This window comes from Schistocerca serialis, chromosome 3 (assembly GCF_023864345.2).
Source record: "Schistocerca serialis cubense isolate TAMUIC-IGC-003099 chromosome 3, iqSchSeri2.2, whole genome shotgun sequence".
NCBI classification, from domain to species: Eukaryota; Metazoa; Arthropoda; class Insecta; order Orthoptera; family Acrididae; genus Schistocerca; species Schistocerca serialis.
This window is the reverse complement of record NC_064640.1, coordinates 91,329,895-91,351,766: the sequence shown is the minus strand read 5'-3', so window position 1 is coordinate 91,351,766 and position 21,872 is coordinate 91,329,895.

Sequence of the window (21,872 nt, the reverse complement as noted above, 5' to 3'; positions counted from 1 at the left end):
GCTGGAAGTTGTCGAAGTTGAGTGACTGTAGAAGGATACAAGATTACTTAAACAAAATTTCTAGTTGGGGTGATGAATGGCCACTAGCTCTTAGCGTAGAAAAATATAAATTCATGTGGGTGGGTAGGAAAAACAAACCCGTAATATTTGGATGCAGCATTCATAGTGTCCTGCTTGACACAGTCAAGTCGTTTAAACATCTGGGCGTACCGTTGCAAAGTGATATGAAATGGAACAAGCGTGCCAGGATTGTGGTAAGGAAGGCGAATGTTCGACTTCGGTGTATCGGGAGAATTTTGGGACATTATGGTTCATGGGTCAAGGAGACCGCATATAGGAACCGAGTGCGACCTATTTTTGAGTACTGCTTGAGTGTCTGGGTTCCGCACCAGGTCGGATTGAAGGCAGACATCAAAGCAGTTCATAAGCGGGCTGTTAGGTTCGAACGACACGCAACTGTTACGGAGATGCTTCAAGAACTCAAATGGCGATCCCAGGAGGGAAGCCAACGCTCTTTTCGAGGATCACTGTTGAGAAAATTTAGAAAAACGGCATCTGAAGCTGACGGCAGAACGGTTCTACTGCGCCCAACCAACATTTCGCATAAGGACCACCAAGATAAGATACGAGAAATTACATGTACGGATGCATATATATGGTCGTTTTTCCCTCGTTCTATTTGCGAGTGGAACAGGAAACGAAATGATTAGTAGTAGTACAGAATACCCTCCGCCACCCGGCGCACGGTGGCTTGCATAGTATGTATGTGGATATAGACGTAGTGTTAACATTGTTAGTTAAGATGTTGATAAAGAAATACTTCATGTAAAACCAACAACGACACAGTTCATTTAATTAGATGTGTTTTTTGCTCGGTCGTCTGGGTTCACACGAGAGAAAAAATGGTTCTTTCCAGTGGAAGGACTGATAAATAAACGAAAACTGGTACTTCAAGAACATAAACGCAACTTATTCGCAAGGTTTCAGAACGAGTACCGAGTATGATACGAGGAATAGAACTGAAATCAGTTTTCCAGTTAACGCAGTCCAGTGTGAACTTGGTGGCGAAACTCTATTCCGCTGCTCGTGGAACGTGAGTATATTTTATCAGTTGACTATAGACAGAAGTTCAACGTAAATAGTTTTGTTTGGTCTCTTTATCTTCACATATACTAGCAGCAGGGAATAAGCACGAACTACAAAAAATTGCAATCATATAATGCACCCGTATTTGCTTGATAACGTAATCTCGATTTCGACATTTGTACCTTGGCTGCTGTAATGCCAAATACAGCTCTAAATAATAATACCATAACATTTTATGCACTCACGCACAACAATAATTTTGAAATCTAAGTGAGTATAGTAATCCTAGATTTACAGACAACTGTTACGCAGCAGATTCTCCACACAGAACCAGAGTATGGGGCAGCTCTCATATTACCCCGTGCAGAAATCCAAGTGTATGTACTTTTTATAAGAAGTATATAGTATAGAAAAATTTGTGGTAAGATCTTATGGGACCAAACTGTTGGGGTCATCGGTCCCTAGTCTTACACACTACTTAACCAAAGTTAAACTAACTTACGCTAAGGACAACACACAAACCCATGCCCCAGAGAGGACTCAAACCTCCGACGGGAAGAGCCGCGCGAACCGTGACAAGTATATAGTAAATATCTTGTTAACACATTGAAACGGTTCTCGTTTCAACCTTTATCATATATATACACTGAGTCAAAGGAATTGGAACACCTGCCTAATATGGTGTGGGGCCCCAGCGAGCACGTAGAAGTACCGCAACACGACATGGCATGGTCTCGACTAATGTCTGAAGTGCCCACCCGATTAGCCGTGCGGTCTAACGCACGGCTAACCGGATTGGGAAGGGGCGCCTGGACCCGGCACGAATCCGCCCGGCGGACTTGGGTCGAGGTCCGGTGAGTCGGCCAGTCTGTGGATGGTTTTTAGGCGGTTTTCCATCTGCCTCGGCTAATGCGGGCTGGTTCCCCTTATGCCGCCTCAGCTACACTATGTCGGCGATTGCTGTGCAAACAAGTTCTCCACGTACGCATTCACCACCATTACTCTACTACGCAAATATAGGGGTTACACTCGTCTGGTGTGAGACGTTCCCAGGGGGGGGTCCACCGGGGGCCGAACCGCACAATAATCCTGAAAGAGTGGTTCGGTGTGGGGCGGCGGCGGGGTGAAGTGGACTGCGGTAGTCGTCGTGGGGCAGTGGACCACTGCGGCTGCGGCGGGGACGGAGCCTCTCCGTCGTTTCTAGGCCCCCGGTTAACATACGATACAGTACAATACAATGTCGGAAGTAGTGCTGGACGGAATTGACACCATGAATCCTGAAGGGCTGTTCATAAATCAGTAAGAGTACAAGGGGTGGAGATCTCTTCTGAACAGCACGATGCAACGTGGCCAAGATATACTCAATAATGTTTCTATCAGGGGAGTTTGGTGGCCAGCGGAAGTGTTTAAACTCAGAAAAGTGTTCCTGGAGCAGCTCTGTAGCAATTCTGGACGTACAAGATATTCGCATTTTCCTACCGGAATTACCCAAGTCCGTCGGAATGCACATGGACATGAATGGATGCAAGTGATCAGACGGGCTGCTTACGTACGTGTCACCTGTCAGAGTCGTATCTAGACGTATCAGGGGTCCCATATCACCACAACTGAACATGTCTCATATCATTACAGAGCGTCCACCAGCTTGTACAGTGGATTCCTCATATTCACGGTGCACTGATGAAATTGTCGTGCGGGAAAATCCACACTTCATCGCTACCTCGAAGATGCTGTGTCCCATCGCTCGTGCGCCGACTATAACACCACGTTCAGACTCACTTAAATCTAGATAACCTCCCATTGTAGCAGCTATAATCGATCTAACAACTGCGCCAGACACTTGTCTTTTATGGGCATTGCCGACCGCAGCCCCATATTCTGCCAGTTTACATATCTTTGTATTTGAATACGCATGCGTATACCTATACACTGCAACCAAGTGCGCCGCAGAGAATACAGTGCTGTCTGTCTAGCGACGTACACTGCCTGGAAAAAATTAGAGCACTTATTGTAAATTTACAACTTCATTTAGAATTTATTGTAAAAAAAGTACATATGGAATACATAAAATGATTATATATAAAGATCAATAGCTGAGTGACTGGGGACCCAGTTATGGTACGATGCTGGAACACCCATATTAGCACTCTATCAACCCTCCATAGGTGACAATGCAGGCACTGATTCTGGCATGCAATCGATCATAAAGGTGACGAATATTGCCTTGGTTTACTTTATTCCACAGCAGCTCGATCCGTTTACGTATCTCTTAGTGTTGTGGATGGACGAGACGCACAAATCACTTGTCGTCGTATCATGTTCCAAAGTACTCAACTGGAGACCAGTCCAGCTGTCCAGCGAAACTCCTCTGCGTATAGAACAGCACGTTGAGTTTCGCGGATAGATATGATCGATCAGTATCCTGTTAATACAGCGAATCCCCTTCTTGTTTGCAAGATCGACAGAAGAACTTGTCGATCTACATTTTTTACGTAGCGAGACCTGGCCAACGTTCCCATCATAAAGACCAAAAGGGGACAAGAGTAGTATCTTACCGCAGCCCAGAGAATAAGGCCTGAGGTGAAACCAGTGTGTCTCGGACGAATGCACTATTCGAGGCAGCTCTCACTAGATCTACCTCGTACGCGCACGTTACCATCATTTGCATATACGTAGAATGTGCTTTCATTAGTGAAGATTAAGGCTCAGCATTCCATTCACCAGCTCATTCTCTGACTTTCAAGGAAATAAGGCAATTTGGCATCATTTTCATGCATCATTTTAATATTATACTGATTAAATGCAGAGGTATGTATGTGTATGTATATATCATGGGAATAATCCGTATCTTTGACCTTAGTACAGAAAAGTTACTTCTTCTTTTACTGGTTATCTTTGAACTTGGCACCATTTAACACCACATTTTAATACTTCCCTGATATTGGTTGGAGAGGGGTGTGGTGGTGGGGTATAAAGCACAACTGAGCTAGTTCTTCTATCTTGGATTTTGATTCGCTGTTTCATTTTAATAATAAACTGTGACTGGATGGAGAGAGGATAGAATTTTAAATTTCTCACTAGCATAATTGAGCTAGTTCTGCCATCTTGGATTTAGATTGGGTGTTTCATTTTAATACAAGGAAGATGGGCTAGCTTCATGACATCACTGATGAGAATGGTGTCATTTCTGATAACAGTGATGATGTTATCGATAAGTGGGATGACGTAGTATACAAAAAAGAACAGTACACACTGCACACATTTCGACTGTTTTTGGTAGAGAAACTTTACTATCTTTCTACTTGTAGAATATATGTTATCCATATTTCACATGTTTTGGTACCATTGTCAAGCATTGAAATGACAGGAACAGACGGTTAGGTAATTACAAACGTCCTGTAGGAGGTGTTTTCTTCGTGACTAAATGGCTCTGAGCACTATGCGACTTCTGAGGTCATCAGTCGCCTAGAACTTAGAACTAATTAAACCTAACTAAGCTAAGGACATCACACACATCCATGTCCGAGGCAGGATTGGAACCTGCGACCGTAGCGGTCGCTCGGTTCCAGACTGTAGCGCCTAGAACCGCACGGCCACCCCGGCCGGCTTTTCTTCGTGACTTATTAGAAGTTCTCTGAGGGAACTTGTTTGCATTTGGCTGTCAAGGGGGCTGTTCTACAAATTCACTGTTGGACGCATCCCTCTATGCACTCACATTATTTTCAGGAGCGCCCCTATTCTAATCTTATTCTTCACAGCAAGTCTGCTTTATAATGCATGATATACTTGGCAGCCTGAGTTAGAACATACTTCTGTAACTGCTTTAACCGAAGTCTGATGATGACACTTTGTCACGGTTATTTCACATTTGTTGATTCCTGTTTGTGATATTCGGTGCTACATCCGCGAATGCAGAATACGATGACAAGGACAACAGACACAGCGGGAAAAAATGTCAATCGGCAGTGAATGTATCCACACCTGAAGTTGTAATTCATGGTGTGGAGTGCTTGCAGATTGTACCTCTAGGCGCAATAGTGTGGGAGCATGGCTAACATGGGACATACGTGGGTTGGAACTTAAATAGTGGCAACTATTTATTCACAACTGATACAAAAGCGTTACATGTTTGCACCCATTACTGTCTTTCAAACTAGTCACCAGCGTTGTGTAGAACCCGTTGCCAGCTATGTGGAACGCGTAGTATACCGTTACCAGAGCCTGTTCTGTTGATGGTGCGAATGGAGCGGTCTGAAGTTATGGTGATTCTCATGTACGACTATGATGGCGTTATCCTAACGCATTACGTTCTTCCACGGCAGACCGTCAATGCACAGTATTACTATTCGTTTTTAGAGCATCACCTGCGACCAGCTTTCTTAAAGCAGCGGCGACACTTTCTGCGCAACCCACCCATCATTTTACACGACAATGCGCAGGCGCATACAGTGCTAGCTATGGCTGCGCTGTTCGGTCCATGAGACTGGGAAGTACTGTACCGTCCACCATACTCCCCAGACTTAAGTCCTTCGGATTTTGAGTTGATTCCGAAGATGAAGGAACCACTTCGTGGCATTCGCTTCTGAACTGTTCCAGAGATTCGGCAGGCAGTTACCGATGCTGTGTTTTGATTACACAGTGTACTTCGGTCTAGTTATCCAAATTAGTTTACTTTTGGTGTGTTCACAGATGGTTGATAGCAGTTGAATCAATCGCTTTTCTGTAAACCATTCTGAACGATGTAAGAATTCCCATGAAAAATCCCCTCTCATTAAGCGAAAGCATGTGTGGAGACGTTTAGTTTTAACAAGACAGAACTTAAATTTCGTTTCCTTATAAGCACCCTTCCGCTATAAATAGCCCTGCAAGCAGATCAAATTATAGAGCGACGTAGATTATAAATTACTGGGGAAACTTGAACTTAGTTGCGTGACATGAGATCACATGCAAGCACAATGTGGCTGCTTTTGTTAGTTTACAAAGAGACCGTCACAGTGTTGACAGTAAACAATATGCTCCAAATATTCGTCTCATTCCTGTGAGGCATTGCCTGAAAAATTTAAAAAAGTAATAATTTGGGATATTTCATGTTGAAATATTGAAATGTTCAAATGTGTGTGAAATCTTATGGGACTTAACTGCTAAGGTCATCATTCCCTAAGCTTACACACTACTTAACCTAAATTATCCTAAGGACAAACACACACATCCATGCCCGAGGGAGGACTCGAACCTCCGCAGGGACCAGCCGCGCAGGCCATGACTGCAGCGCCTTATACAAATATTGAAATGGCTTCTTTGTATTTTCGTTACTAGTATACTGTGATGTAAATAATCGGAAAGAGAAGCTTCAGCTTTCGCTTCCGCCATCACCGGGAAAGTAATTTAGTATCCACTGATTCACATAAGTGTCCTCTTTTCGAGACTATCTACATCTCTAATATGTCGCCAAATACGTTTCTCGTAGGCAAACAGAACTTTTTCGCTCCTTTTTTTATTACAAAGGCGTCCTTCATTCTTCAAAAGCTTGAATGCGTCCACTTTTCCTTTTGCCGAATTTTTCTCCTCGGCCAACTTCTAGTTTCACAATAGAAATCCCGTGTGGCTAGGGCCTCCCGTCGGGTAGACCGTTCGCCTGGTGCAATTCTTTCGAGTGAACGCCATTTCGGCGACATGCGTATCGATGGGGGTGAAATGATGATGATAAGGACAACACAACACGCAGTCCCTGAGCGGAGAAAATCTCCGACCCAGCCGCGAATAGAGCCCGGGCCATTAGGTATGACATTCCGTCGCGCTGAACACTCAGCTACAAGGGGCGGACAGTTTCACAATTAAAGTTCATGAAAATAACTTTCATTATATTTGCTTGTATGAAGAGCATTTATTGTATGTATAAACGAGTGCCGGCCGCAGTGGCCGAGCGGTTCTAGGCGCTTCAGTCTGGAACCGCGCTACCACTACGGTCGCAGGTTCGAATCCTGCCTCGGGCGTGGATGTGTGTGACGTCTTTAGGTTAGTTAGGTTTAAGTAGGTCTAAGTTCTATGGGACTCATGACCTCAGATGTTAAGTCCCATAGTGCTCAGAGCCATTTGAACCATTTTTTATAAATGAGCTCCGTTTCAGTCTTACCACGGGCGAGTAACTCCTGTTAGTTCTGGGAACTATGCCTAGGCCTTCGGTGTGATATACACACGAAACGCGCAGAAATGGGGGTGAGAAAGATATTGCCTGCATTAAATAAATTATAATACTTTAAGTTCCACAAGAAACTGTCTACAACTAATATACTTTATTTTATTAATGTGAATCTTTCGGCTTACCTCCAAAGTTTTATGTTTTACTCAGCACGAGAGACTTTGAAAAACACCCAGGGAACGAAGCACTGTAAATAAACTGTTTATGGTGCCATATATTCCCCACTCACATTTGTAAGCAGCGGAAGCTAGGAGAGTGGAGAACACGTAAACGCCATTCGTTCTGCCTTTAGCTCTGTGATGTTCCGCCGCCCCTACATGACATGATGATATTTCTATTTCAAAATAAAACTGTTGTAAAAAGCATGAGCCTTTTTGATATTGATGAGCCTCTAGTACAACACGACTACTCCGTAAAGTTAGTCTCACAGCAGAAATTTTACTCTCTGAATAAAATTGTTGCAGCATTAATGAACTCGAAATGTTGACTAATAACAGTAGGACGAGGCGCTGCAAAAACGATTCTTTTTGTGATCAGAGGTTTTCTTAACATTACGAAGTCTCACTATAACAATATTTTATCCATGTCCTAAGCTGAGAAGTAGTTCACTAAACGTCTCTTGGGCTTGAGGCAAATCTTTCAAGTACAGATAACATAATTGCATAACTTCATTTTACAGCTTAAATTACAGCGACTTTCTGTAAGAGCCGTAAAACTGCTTAGTTAGAGAAAATTCTTTTCAGTTGTGATGATATAATTCTTTATGGTTAGACGAATGTGTTGTGAACGATCTTGATGAGTCGTAGCCGGTTTTGTCTCAATGACTGTGTTCAGAGGGTAGACAGACTCACGTGACATGAAATCCAATAATAACTTAAGCTTATGTAAATCGCTTCCAGTCGTATAGGTGAATAAGAAGTGTCACAACTTCAAAAGTTAAACTGGTCTGCTGCACTAGTCCTTGGTTTTCTTAGATTTCTTCGTGTACCGACATTCTAAACCGAAATTAAGACTGAAATCACAACCTTAATAGTGTTACTTAATACAGTAGTTAGTTAAAAGTTGAAGTTGTGATTCCATCGGGACGTTCACTGTTTGCCAAAATACAAATTTTTTGACGCATACGCTTAAGAACATCGGCGTCAAAGCAATTCCTTATGTGGAAAGGCTTATATTTTCCAAACGTACACATCGACAAGTATGTTGATACATGAAGCTACCATACACATCAGCTATTAAAAACATGAGGCGGCTTCTGTAGCCGAAGTCGCTAATGCACACTAGTGCAGTGGTGCTCGACTCGAAGATAGGCTTGCTCGAATCCTGGTCGTGTTCCATGGAGTAAAGATAAAAGTCCATTGAAACTGCAATATATATCTCGATATAACTATTTGTGACCTTATATGAAGAACACAGGTGGCGTATGGGGAATATCGCGACAGATTCCTGAGCATTCTGTTTCACGAACAAACATAATTCCCTAATGGCACCCGTCTCAACGGGGCGTTACCGAAAACTCCGTCAGGGTCCTATCGTGACGCTGATAGCAATTTGTTCAAGATAAGGACAGAGGAAAACCAGGGTTTAGCGTTCCGTGAACGAGTTCGTTAGAGACGGAGAACAGGCTCGGATTGGAGAACCGCGGGGAAGGATATCGGTTGTGTCCTTTTCAATAAACCGTACCGGCACTTTCCTTAAGTTAGTCAGACAAGGCACGGAAAATATCAAGCTGCCTGGCTGTACTGAGATTCGAAGCGCTATCTTTCCGGAATGCTTACTTTCAGACTATTTGCAGTTTTTTTCTCACTGTTATCAACAGAGTAATTAATTCGATTATTAGTTCGTAGTTTTATATTTGACAACTATCTTACACCATTGTATGACAGCACATACTATTGGAAACATCCGATTAATTTTTTACGTTGATAGACGCAAAACGCAGAGGAAGCAGAAGGTGAGTTTTAATTCTTCCGTGAATTTACTGCTTACACAACAACACCTTAATTTGTAAATGAGTATAAAGCCTCTGTGCAAACTCACCGGTCACCTCAGTCATTTTCATATCACACTAATTATTACGTGTATTGTTGATTAATGGAGTCGACCGGAATGAAAACATTAGTCTAATAAATCGATAAATTAAAATGTTTCTTATCGCGGAACGTACTAGGATCCATTCAACTGTAAAACTACGAGTATTTGTGAATCCTGCACAGCACCTGCACACAGTGTTTCAGAAACGTGCAATTCTGTTCGTCCTTGGACCGTTGTCTTTTACGACTTCGCCGGTCGGAAATCAGATTTTTCGCATCCCTGTAAATCAATGAAGGACCTATGAGACTCAGCAATGAAAGCCACCAGTGCTCCTTCTCAACGACCCAGTAGTTACGAGGTATCCGTGATGGCGTGGCTCAAGTACGGTAGTAAAAAGAAAGATCCTGATATACTGCAGAGAAATATTGCCTTATGGAAGATACAGTTTGATTAGTTTTGTGCTACAGTAGAATGTTTAGTGCTTTCTGTGTTATGTTTTATTCATTTTCGTTCTGAGTGTAGTTATTACACGTTAACATCAGGCGGAGTTTACAGGAATTTCGGCTTAACACTAGAACAACAGAAAATGTGATACACCTAGAACAGCGGGAAGCGGTCATAAGACCTCTAGTGAGATCTGCATTAAAAGTCCATAGTTTTCCATTCACTTTTATGTCATGTAAAAATTTCAGTCAGAGCTTAACCTTGAACTTCTAACACTTTTAGATTACTGCTTTGGATAAAAAGCTTTGATTTCACCTGTTTTGAAGCACTGAAATCACACTTTAAGCAGATTATAAGCACTACTCGCATATTTTGTCTGCAGATGGATTTTTGCGTTTCTTACAGATGTCGGTGGTCTTGTTTGCTTTCAGTTTGTCACTTCTTACAACTTATCTTTTCATTTGTCGTGTTCCACAGCTACTTCTTTGTTCAATCAGTTTTCTTTTACCTGCCCTGCTCTTCGCTGTTTCCCGCTCGTGACTTCATTTACCAGCAAAAGATAGTACGACTTCCCCTTCATATTATTTTTGGCTGTTTGATTGTAGATGATCCACGGACTTACCGCTGTCCTCTCTAGGATGTTCTAGAAGACATACATCAGGCATGTCATCTAAACAATCTTAGTTGTATATTTACGAATAATTTGATCAGCGAAGCCCACATTGGACGTCGTGGCGTTATAGAAGGCAGCATTTTCTAGTTTCTTCCGCCATTCATCATCCTCTGTTACCTCAGGATATAGCGTGCTGAGAATAATAACATCCCTTGCTACACTGTCATGGAGCCCTCTGGCTTCACATTCTTTTTCCAGTTTACGGCGGAATGTAAATCAGGACTGTTCTTCTTCAGTGAGTAACTGATTTCCCAGCAAATTTTGCTCACTGTTCCCACTAATGACGCTTTCTTCTGTTGAAGTTTCTTGGCGAGCTCAAGGATTTCGAAAAAGTTTTCTGTTGGCACGTTCCTTCCTTGGTTTAGAAATTGCTACATAAGGCATGGGCAACACTTTGCAGATGTACTTGGATATCACGGCTACGGCTATCCAAAACTGGATTATTATTTGACACAATTTTTTGGTTTAAACCTGCACCTTGATTTGTTCAATTTATTCTTAAGTTATAATATTTTTCATATTTCCATGGTCTCCATATTTCAAAGATATGAACTAACTTCTCAGCAGCGATTCGTTGAGCTCGAGAGGCTTGTCATTGAAGCGCAGGAATCTGATACGTTCACATTATCTGTCTCATGCCATTTTATCCCTCACAAAATTTGGGCCCCAAGAACATGACCAAAAGTCATCCGAGGAAACACATTTAGCACCAACAGCACCTCTGGTGTACTTGATACCAACCATTGTCTCCAGTTCCTCCAACGATTTAGTCCAAGTGGTGTTCCTAACTTTATTCCAATCATATGCTTCTGTTTTTTATAGTACGAAGCATCGATTCATTAAAGATGCTGGAAGGCACTGCTGACGGAGTCATCCATTCGGTGCAGGTATATGCAGTGAGGCTTTCTCTCTCCTTCAGGACGTTGAAAGCAGCCTTTCTTCACGACGACAGCGTGTTCGCGACGTTCCATTCCGTTCAACCCTGTCTAATATCATCACTGTTGCGCCAGATGGCTCCAGAGACTATTATGGACAGAAATGAGATGGGAAGACATTTACTGACGGTAATTTCTCCACAGTGTCGCTTTATTCATCGTCACTTATCTCTGGTAGAAAGTCGCCATCCGAATCCTGTAAGTCACCAAAACTTAACTCCGTCAGAACAGGCCACGTAAACCGAGCGAGGTGGCGCAGTGGTTAGACACTGGACTCGCATTCGGGAGGGCGACAGTTCAATCCCGCGTCCGGCCCTCCTGATTTAGGTTTTCCGTGATTTCCCTAAATCACTCCAGGCAAATGCCGGGATGGTTCCTCTGAAAGGGCACGGCCGACTTCCTTCCCCATCCTTCCCTAATCCGATGAGACCGATGACCACGCTGTCTGGTCTCCTTCCCCAAACCAACCAACCAACCAGGCCACGTAAGGCCCAACGGTACCGACTGACCGCCGCGTCATCCTCTGTCGATAAAAGTCACTGGATACTGATATCGAGAGGCGTGTTGATAGCACACCGCACTCGCGGCCGTTGTCAGTTTTCGTGACCGGAGGCGCTAGTCCTCAATCAAGTAGTTCTTCAAATGGCTTCTCAAGGGCTGAGTGCACCCCACTTGCCAACACGGCTCGACAGACTCGGACGGTCACCAGCCCAAGTCCGGCAGCACTCAACTTCGGTGATCTGACGGGACCCAGTGTGATCACTACGCCAAGGCCGTTGGCATCCACTAAGTCACTATCTCACGGAACATCTGAGTTCTTCAGCATACATAAAATCTCTTCATCAGTAAGACCACACTGACGCAACGTAAGTGAAAACGTTACAGACAACGTCACAAAAACGTTACAGGCAAAAACTACCTGTTTGTGTAGCAACACACAAAATACGACTAAAAATACACTGAATGATAAAAAAAGTGATGCGCCGAGAAGCTATGTTCGGATTTCAATATACACTCCTAGAAATGGAAAAAAGAACACATTGACACCGGTGTGTCAGACCCACCATACTTGCTCCGGACACTGCGAGAGGGCTGTACAAGCAATGATCACACGCACGGCACAGCGGACACACCAGGAACCGCGGTGTTGGCCGTCGAATGGCGCTAGCTGCGCAGCATTTGGGCACCGCCGCCGTCAGTGTCAGCCAGTTTGCCGTGGCATACGGAGCTCCATCGCAGTCTTTAACACTGGTAGCATGCCGCGACAGCGTGGACGTGAACCGTATGTGCAGTTGACGGACTTTGAGCGAGGGCGTATAGTGGGCATGCGGGAGGCCGGGTGGACGTACCGCCGAATTGCTCAACACGTGGGGCGTGAGGTCTCCACAGTACATCGATGTTGTCGCCAGTGGTCGGCGGAAGGTGCACGTGCCCGTCTACCTGGGACCAGACCGCAGCGACGCACGGATGCACGCCAAGACCGTAGGATCCTACGCAGTGCCGTAGGGGACCGCACCGCCACTTCCCAGCAAATTAGGGACACTGCTGCTCCTGGGGTATCGGCGAGGACCATTCGCAACCGTCTCCATGAAGCTGGGCTACGGTCCCGCACACCGTTAGGCCGTCTTCCGCTCACGCCCCAACATCGTGCAGCCCGCCTCCAGTGGTGTCGCGACAGGCGTGAATGGAGGGACGAATGGAGACGTGTCGTCTTCAGCGATGAGAGTCGCTTCTGCCTTGGTGCCAATGATGGTCGTATGCGTGTTTGGCGCCGTGCAGGTGAGCGCCACAATCAGGACTGCATACGACCGAGGCACACAGGGCCAACACCCGGCATCATGGTGTGGGGAGCGATGTCCTACACTGGCCCGACACCACTGGTGATCGTCGAGGGGACACTGAATAGTGCACAGTACATCCAAACCGTCATCGAACCCATCGTTCTACCATTCCTAGACCGGCAAGGGAACTTGCTGTTCCAACAGGACAGTGCACGTCCGCATGTATCCCGTGCCACCCAACGTGCTCTGGAAGGTGTAAGTCAACTACCCTGGCCAGCAAGATCTCCGGATCTGTCCCCCATTGAGCATGTTTGGGACTGGATGAAGCGTCGTCTCACGCGGTCTGCACGTCCAGCACGAACGCTGGTCCAACTGAGGCGCCAGGTGGAAATGGCATGGCAAGCCGTTCCACAGGACTATATCCAGCATCTCTACGATCGTCTCCATGGGAGAATAGCAGCCTGCATTGCTGCGAAAGGTGGATATACACTGTACTAGTGCCGACATTGTGCATGCTCTGTTGCCTGTGTATATGTGCCTGTGGTTCTGTCAGTGTGATCATGTGATGTATCTGACCCCAGGAATGTGTCAATAAAGTTTCACCTTCCTGGGACAATGAATTCACGGTGTTCTTATTTCAATTTCCAGGAGTGTATCTTCTCATACGTACACAACATCGGTGAGCATATAAAGAGCTAGAGTTGCAATTCTCTGTGACAAGTAGAACGGCAACCACGTGAATTAGTGTTGTTCACGTTTAGCGTTGTTACAAGGCATGGTAGGACATACAAGAGGCGTAAACAGCGTGAGCTATTGAGTGATCGCTGTGAAGAACGTGGAAATACCGCGCATTCTTCTGATACAGCGTTATCAACACCTGACAGAATTTATAAAGGGCCTCATTTTGGGTCTCCATTTGGCCGGCTGATCTAATCGTGTAGATCCAGATTTGTGAGGCATTATGGTGTTACATTCCCCTGATGTTGGACTGCGCGGGAACATGCTCGACGTCAAGATAACGGTCGTCCACGCGTGACACCCACAAAGGAGGATCGCTGTATTGTGCACTGAGTACGTAGTTATCTACGTCGTAATCTCTTCACATCTGCATCCACCATCCGAGAACAAGTAATGGCCTCTGAAACATCATGTGTCACCCTGCAGCACTGGTCGAAGACAAGAAGCAGCTGCCTACGCATTACCGCCCGTGCGTATACTGCCATTAACACCCCACCAAAAAGGTTGCATTTGGAGGGATGCCGTGACTGGGAAGCATGGACTGCTGATGAACGGCATCGCGTTGTGTTCACAGATGAATTGCGGTTCTTCATTACCCCAGATGAGTATCGGCTGCGAGCATGGTGGTGAGCTGGGGAGAGGTCTCATTTTTCCATCGTTATGGAGTGAAGCAACGTTGTTACTCCTAGCGTCATCGTGAGGGAACCATTGGGTATGGCTTCAGGTTACGGCTGGTAGTGATTGAGGAAACTCACACAGTAAAATGAAACGTCACGGACATCCTGCGTCCTTATCTGTTACTCTCATGCGTGATGCCACGTTTCAACTGAAACATGCTCGTCCATACATGACACGTGCGTCTATGAACTGCCTGTGTGATAACGCGGTATCCCTTGGTCGGCAAGATACCCAGGTTTGTCCCTGATAGAAAATGTGTGGGACAAGCTGGGACATGACCTCCGCCCCACAGCCAGTATGCCGGGTATGAAGGACCAGTTATAACTGCTGCGGGACAAGCAACCTCGGGGAAATAAACAACGACTTCATGACGCACTTTCCAACAGAATCAGTGCATGCATCGAGCTCAGAGAGGATGCAACGTCATATTGAGAAACCGTCTCATACCGCCAATTCCTTTCCAAATGTGACTCGATTTTGTAATCACTGTAATAACATCAAACACCCTTTCAGCCTGTGAAGTTTCGTTCTGTTTCCTCCTCCCCTTCTGGATGCTTCACTGTTTTTGTCAGACAGAGTACATTACCGTATCCAGCGTCGGAGATTTTCTGACAACGTTACTAAGCGATTGTTGAGCAAACCAAAATACAATAAAGCACCTTTGTAACATGAGAACAGAAGTACTCTAAACAGGAGCTACGCCTAGGATCAACTGATCCTTTCTGCTGCTGTAGATATACTCCATGCAATTTCCATTATATTGTCAGAATTCAGGAATTTGCTTGATACTATTGCAAAAGAATAAAAAATAGTAAAATCACGAAATTTGATGGAACGATGTTACAGACTGAGTTCATTACTGTGAAAAAAAAATGCTGAAGGGTGCTTTTTATCCCTTTCGCTGGTTCACTGTTAAAATTTGACGCTTCATTACACACACATCAAAAAAAGTTTTTTGCGTCACCTCGGTTCCGATAGTTCCGGAACTTGTACAGATAATTGGAAAAGAGATCAGTACAAACATCATTTCCGCCCTTTTTATTGCACATGAAAACCACACATTGCATGTTGTACCACCATACAGCGAGACCTTCAGAGGTGGTGGTCCAGATTGCTACACGCACCGGTACCTCTAATACCCAGTAGCACGTCCTCTTGCATTGATGCATCCTGGTATTCGTCGTGGCATACTATCCACAAGTTCATCAGGTCACTGTTGCTCCAGATTGTCCCACTCCTCAACGACGATTCGGCGTAGATCTCTCAGAGTGGTTGCTGGGTCATGTCGTCCATAAACAGCCCTTTTCAGTCTATCCCAGGCATATTCGATAGTGTTCATGTCTGGAGAACATACTGGCCACTCCAGTCGAGCGATGTCGTTATCCAGTCTGGAACTGCACGACCGCTACGGTCGCGGGTTCGAATCCTGCTTCGGGCATGGAAGTGTGTGATGTCCTTAGGTTAGGTATGTTTAAGTAGTTCTAGGTTCTAGGGGACTTGTGACCTCAGAAGCTAAGTCCCATAGTGCTCAGAGCCATTTGAAACATTTTTTTGTTGTTATCCTGAAGGAAGTCATTCACAAGATGTGCGCGAAGGGGGCGCGAATTGTCGTCCATGAAGACGAATGCCTCGCCAATACGCTGCCGATATGGTTGACCTATGGGTCGGAGGATGGCACTCACGTATCTTACAGCCGTTACGGCGCCTTCCATGACCACCAACGGCGTACGTCGGCCCCACATAATGCCACCCCAAAATAGCAAGGAACGTCCACCTTGCTGCACTCGCTGGACAGTGTGCCTAAGGCGTTCAGCCTGACCGGGTTGCCTCCAAACACGTCTCTGACGATTGTCTGGTTGAACGCATATGCGACACTCATCGGTGAAGAGAACGTGATGCTAATCGTGAGCGGTCCATCCGGCATGTTGTTGGGCCCATCTGTACCGCGCTGTATGGTGTCGTGTTTGCAAAGATGGACCTCGCCATGGACGTCGGAAGAGAAGTTGTACATCATGCAGCCTACTGCGCACAGTTTGAGTCGTAACACGACGTCCTGTGGCTGCACTAAAAGCATTATTCAACATGGTGGCGTTGCTGTCAGGGTTCATCTGAGCCGTCATCCGTAGATAGCGGTCATCCACTGCAGTAGTAGCCCTTAGGCGGCCTGAGCGAGGCATGACATTGACAATTCCTGTCTCTCTGTATCTCCTCCACGTCCAAACAACGTAGCCTTGGTTCACTCCGAGACGCCTGGACACTTCCCTTGTTGAAAGCCCTTCCTGGCACAAAGTAACAATGCGGACGCGATCGAACCGCGGTATTGACCATCTAGGCATGGTTGAACTACAGACAACTCGTGCCGTGTACCTCCTTGCTGGTGGAATGACTGAAATGATCGGCTGTCAGACTCCCTCCGTCTAATAGGCTCTGCTCATGCTCGGTGGGTTACATCTTTTGGCGGGTTTAGTAACATTTCTGAACAGTCAAAAGGACTGTGTCTGTGATACAATATCCACAGGCAACGTCCATCTTCAGGAGTTCTGGGAACTAGGGTGATGTAAAACTTTTTTTAATGTGTATAAGTCTTTTCTACATGCAAACAACTTTACGCTTCTTTACATATAAAGCTGAGGAAATAAGATGGAGTTGTTCATATACCTCATATGACACTATCAGTTATTTGTATTAGTAGCTTTTATCTACCATGCATTTTACTGTCTCACATCTTCAAACGATGAAACGTTTTCAATTTTTTTTTCTTTTCTCACGTTTCATCGCTATATTATATCTCATTATTTAGTGTATTACTTATGGTCGTGTTTGTGCTGTAGTCTAGCTTCCCCTGTTTTTAACGTATTAAATCTTATTTCTTTTGTTATTGCCGTTTTTACCTGTTACATGCGTGTTGCAAATATTTTGTCAGAAAAACATTAGACTTCTGCCGCCTTTTTCACATGTTGTTGTAATTGTATAATGTTCATCTGTTCGTTGCTCATTTGTTTAAAGAGTGGAGCGCAATTGCAAAGTATTGTTGATAATTAAGATGTCTGCTCCTCAATAAGAGTCACTTCCAATAATTTAAACTTTGTTGATTTGTGGGGAAATCATACAAAGTGTATACGCTTGGAAAATCTGGACTAAGACTTACACATACGCTCACACACACACACACACACACACGCGTGCGCGCGCGCACACACACACGCACACACACACACACACACACACACACACACACACACACACACAGACAGACAGACAGAGAGAGAGAGAGAGAGAGAGAGAGAGAGTGAATGATGGCTATAAGCGAGATTTGTTGTTGTTTCAGAACTCGAGCCGGAGCTTGGCGTGGAACACTTGGCTGATTTACGATACCCAGACGGCGATCCTCCATGTCACTTTTGCTGCCAGCAAACCAGCACATCCATTCACGATGAGAATCGTCTCAAGATAGTTAGCGGTGGTAAGTCGACACTTTTCTCAACGTAAGCACTCTTTTTGAAAGAAAATTCAGTTAACTAATGTCAGACTTTTTTTATTAATTAGTTTCAATGAAATCTAAAAATAGGAGGTTTATTATTTTAAACTTGTCAGTATATCGGCCACAGCTATCTATTTTCAACCTAAGTGCTTCTGTGTCAGCACATTTGTTTCACGTTAGCCTCGATTTTTTTCTCAAACATACCGATTCATTGGCGAGGACAGTAAACAGTACTTCATTTGACTGTAGTTTCTCTAACACCACGTTTGATCTTTGCTCTGTTGACTTATACTTTGAGCAGTGAGTAGTTAATATCAGATAAGTTGTCCGGCAGCGGCGGGAAATAAATAACTCGGTGCAATACGGAAGAATTAACTTTAAAGTTGTAATTTTCAGTCAGCCTAGGGTATTGTTGGTCACTAATTCCAGATAATTTTATCTGTATTAAGAAGTCTACCACACTTAATAGAACTCAGTTAAATAGTTACATGTTGTCGTTAAACACTATGGCAGGCACAGCGCATATTTTAAATCACTTTGTCCTTCTACCGAACTCAAGAGTCATTCTGCACCAATGCTGCAAGAGAACTAGGATTTAACACTTGTACTATCGCACTTTTTGCACCTAAAAAGGTGAAACGAGGTAAGACCAGACAGGCGTAGAAAACTATGAACTTCTTGGAGGACTGATAATCTGTCAACATTAACTGCCCTAGAGAACGGTGTCACTGTGCTAATAAAATGTAATAAGCACTCAGTGAAATAAAAACCAAAATTTTCCCTATGAGACTGGCAAAAATACTAAGACGATTTCATCTTATTTAAAGTGAATGAACCGAACAATGTCATGCATCCAATACTTCAGTCATCATACCGGCATCAAAACACAGAACGATCCAAAGGACACAGAAACACTGATTTCCGCCTACCGAAACAGTTTCACTCAGGAACATTGTACTAGGGTTACTCCTTTAATTCGTCATACTAACATCAAACATTAAAGAAGTGATCTCGATGTAAATGATCTGCTACGATTGCACGTCATATGAAAGGTGACTGAGCATACTTTGATACATGCACAACACTATCGCCGGCGGAGGTGGCCGTGCGGTTCTAGGCACTTCAGTCCGGAACCGCGAGACTGCTACGGTCGCAGGTTCGAATCCTGCCTCGGGCATGGATGTGTGTGATGTCCTTAGGTTAGTTAGGTTTAAGTAGTTCTAAGTTCTAGGGGACTGATGACCTCAGATGTTAAGTCCCATAGTGCTCAGAGCCATTTTAACCACAACACTATCTCGATTATACGAAAGACGCTGCTCCACTTCTAACGGCACTTTATCATGAGTCACTAGTGCAATGGACCAGCCCAAAAAGTTAAAAACCAGGAGAGAAATCATTCTCGTTTAAAGGAAGGGTCATGGGACTGATATGCAAAACTACAGGAATATATCACCGAGGTCGGCCCATAGAATTAGGACACACGTTTTAATGCGGGTGTATTATTGCTTTTTTGTAGATCGAATAAGACCTATGTAGGATTTACATGGAATACGCGAGCACCAATCTTGTGACTGTTCACGTTGTTCATCTATGAGATAAAGACAGCAAGAGCTCGTTGATCGCACGTCCATGTCGCGTTCCTTGGCTTCCAGAACAGATTCCATACATTTCTAAACTGACACCTGGTAAAGAAACTGCTCCCTCACGGAGTACTTGTCAAGCTTTATGATTTGTGAGCGGATAGAAGAGATCCTACGATATAGATCTCAGAATGTTTTTCTTAATGGGAAGAAACCATCAGGTGTAAAAGTAGCTTTGGGAGAACAACTAGTGAGCGTAATTGGACCTTACCGTTCACGATATACACTGATGGGCCAAAAAATTGTAACCATTTGTCACAATGAGAATTAATGCTGTATGTTGACGTTGTGGGCTCGTGAAGTGGTAAGTAAATTATACAACCAGTGCAAAGACGAATAACTAACATTCTAGCGACAATACGCGGCCTGTGTGGGGCATCCACTAGCAAAGGTTTCCTGCCAGAGGTCGCTCTCCGAAACAATCGAAACTTGGCATTGCGAAAGAAAAGTAAGGTGAAAAACTACGATTTAGGTGCCAAAACGTATCAATTTTCTAGCAAATGATGGTCAAACATTGGACGCGACTTCATCAGTCCACTCGCGCATCATAAAACAAAGTGGGTTGGTAGCGCAGTGGCTAAGAACACAGTTTCGAAATTTCGGGCCGTGAGTTGATTCCAATATTCCGTTTTGTTTTTTGTCCTTCTCGTCGCGAAGTATGTCACATCAACATATTTTGTTATACTGTAAAATGCAATTCGATTACTGATAAAAGAAATAAATATTTCAGCCTCATTAAAAGCACACTATATCATCACAAATATTTTATAGGGATGTTATAATGAAAGAACAGTTACTTACAGAGGTCCATTGTGGGTCTGTAATTACAGTACGGCAGCGAAAACTGTTAAACATTCAAATGTGTTAATGCGCAACCGATTTACGCTGGAAAAGAATTAGTTCCAATTTTTGCCTCTAGTTGCAAATCTGGCGCTGTGAATGCAAGAAAGACGTATAGAAATGCTTCCATGTGTAATGGATTAGGAACGGGTCGTGGGCAGAACAGGTCAAACAAGTGAGGAAGCCGTAACGTTGATTCTATTGTTAATCGCCTTTTACACGATTTGTTCAGTATGGGCACCGGAGTCGCCGACGATATGCTGCATCCGTAAAACAACACGATCGACAGTTGCTCGCTAACGTTTTCTTGTATACTGGCCTTCAGATAGACACTAAACGTGTCCCTGGTAATCGCGTTCTTTTAGATATCCCTAGATCGAAAAGTCGCATGGATTCAGATCAGATGTTCTTGCAGTCCATGCATCTGAAAAACCTCTGGAGATAACACGTTCGTGATAGGTTGCGTTAAGCAGATGCTTCACTGGGCGAGCGACGTGACGTGTTGCCTCATCTTGCATGAAAACAATGGTTTCCATACAGTTCCGCTACTCCAAAGCACGAATCACATGCTGTACAAGAATGTCTCGATAACGTTCAGACGTCACGGTACTCCTGAGAGGTCCTCTGGGTGTATCCTCTTCAAAGAAGAAGGGACGAAGAATAAAGATGCTTGTGAATCCACACCACACTGTCACATACGGCGAGTGCAGCTGCTCTTCGTGCACAACATGCGGTTCAACAATGGATATTGTGCGGTTAGATGTGTAAAATGGACCGCAAATCTTTCCATGCTGTTGGCAATGGGATGGGCAATATCGTGACACTGGAAGAGCATCGCCACTACGCGGGACGCGTGCTCGATGGTCAGTTACAGCAAAAGCAGCATCGTCAATAACTTTAACTAGGATAGGACACTTCCCTCTTCCACACCAAGCAAACCCATGTTCTCGAGTTTCATAGTCATCTTCTTTAAACCATTTAATGACATCGGGCCCCTCCTCCGACCTTTCAGTCGGCGATACTCCCTCAGTGCAGCACTGTAATCGCTGCCGTTCACATAAAACAGTTTCACTAACAGCGTACAGTCATTCTTCTCGACAACGGTACTGTTCACTCAGGTTATGGCTTGTCAAATGACAGCGTCGATGTTATACCATCATACAAACAGTGTACAGCTCCAGATTTGCATCTTATGGCCATAACTGGAACTATTTTTTTCCAGCGTAAATCAGTTCCGCATTAACGCATTAGCATATCTTCCAAGTTTCGCTGTCATGCCATAATTACAACCCACACTGGAGTTGTTGTTGTTGTTGTTGTTGTGGTCTTCAGTCCTGAGACTG